The following is a 1,714-nucleotide window of genomic DNA, read 5'->3' as shown; positions in this document are numbered from 1 at the left end:
ATTAACTTCCATCACAAAATGAATACATGAATTTAAACAATAAAAGTAGGCAAAAGAAAAATAGACATACTTTATCATGAAGAAGTTGTGTTAATCTGTGTGCAGCAAGACAATTCAGATATTCTGACTGCGAAGTCAGATGCACACTTACTGAGCCTACCTGCTCCACCACAGAGTTATTATTCTACCAGTCTCTTCCTGTAATAGCATATTTCCTAAATAAAAGTTGAAGGAAAAAAGCATGTCGAATATATGATCCTTCTTTCCTCTTCCTGAAAGGCTCAAACTCCCATTGATGACATTTGGGGAAATCGCAGGGGTCAGCACACCCGGAGGGCAATGGGTGAGCCGCGCCCTGGGAAAACCACCTTCGTGATCATGGTGTCTCCCTTGCCAGTAAGTGTCTGTTCTTATCTTCTAAATTGTTCAAATAGTTATGAAATATTGTGCAGATTTTTAGTGAAAGAAGAAACTATAAAGACCGTTTAACAGATAAGAAATCTGAGGTCCAGAAAGCAATTTATGTAAAGGTATAGAGCTAATAACTGTCAAAACTCAGACTGTAAGAGAAATGTTCAACTTAAAAGACTGTATGTTGACAGATGGAACGCCATTGGAAATTAGCTTCTCGGAAAAAAGTCCAGCCTATTTCAAGATAATAAATAACTTGAATAAGTAGCATACCGACATTATTTGTGGAAAAAATAAAACACTGGGCTAAAATCATCTATTTAACATTGTCAAATCCTAAAAAAGCAGGGAGAGTCAATATCTATTCAGTTCTGTTCCATAAGTAACTATTATAAATTCTACTAGATATATATTTTAAGGAAATCAATACTTCAAGAGATGTTGGTGTATATTGATATCTGACTAAAAAAGCTCCTTGTCCAATAAAATTGTGCAATAAATTAACCTCAACTCCATTAAGACTATTGTAATATTGATGGTTAAACTGATTTTTTTAAGTGTTTTTGTTTCTTATATATGTGAATATGATGGCTATTTATTTGGGGCTTGAGAAAATTTTATTAAATCCAGGTTGGTTTCAGATTCAGTAGATAGTCACCATTACGTGTGCAATTCATGGTTTAATGCAAATCTTGCCTACAATATTTAAAATGGGGATGTTTATTTCTATGGAGACATATGTAACATGATGGAACAATCCTAGGCTGAGGGTGATCTTGAAATAAATAGAATCTAAAACTCCAATGATAAACAGTGCATGATGTAGTACTTCTGCCCAATAAGTACTTGATCAATTTCTGAATTTAATAATTTCCTTAAATTCTAGATGGAAAATGAATTAATCAACTTGAGAGGACCATCACCAAAGGCAATCCAACGAACATGAGATTAGCTATTCTCCATGGTCCATTTTCAGTAGTATTTTTATGGCTATAATGTATCCTACTGAACTATTAATTCATTCATTTAGAACATATTTACTGAGTGCTTATTTTTTGACACGCTGTTCTAAGCTTTGAGAAAACAGTAGCAATGAAGATGAAAACTCCTACCCTTATGTAGCATACAATGCAGAGAAGAAGACAGACATAAATAAGATAAAAAGTAAATTGCAGGGTATGTTAAATAATAGGTTCTAAAGAGGAAATATAGCATGTTTATTTCCAACTACCTCTTTGAACCATGGAGAGTGCCTCACTTCTTAGTCATAGGTTTTGTTTATTTGCTTGTTTTCTTCATAATA

At 33.5% G+C, this 1,714-nt stretch overlaps 1 pseudogene; it reads right to left on the bottom strand.

Annotated features, from left to right (window-relative positions):
* Positions 1 to 230: 230 nt before the first annotated feature.
* Positions 231 to 404, bottom strand: LOC112305659 (U1 spliceosomal RNA; annotated as a pseudogene).
* Positions 405 to 1,714: the final 1,310 nt, after the last annotated feature.

The sequence above is a fragment of the Desmodus rotundus genome, chromosome 4 (assembly GCF_022682495.2).
Source record: "Desmodus rotundus isolate HL8 chromosome 4, HLdesRot8A.1, whole genome shotgun sequence".
Lineage (NCBI taxonomy): Eukaryota > Metazoa > Chordata > Mammalia > Chiroptera > Phyllostomidae > Desmodus > Desmodus rotundus.
This window is presented reverse-complemented; position numbering and strand designations above follow the sequence as displayed.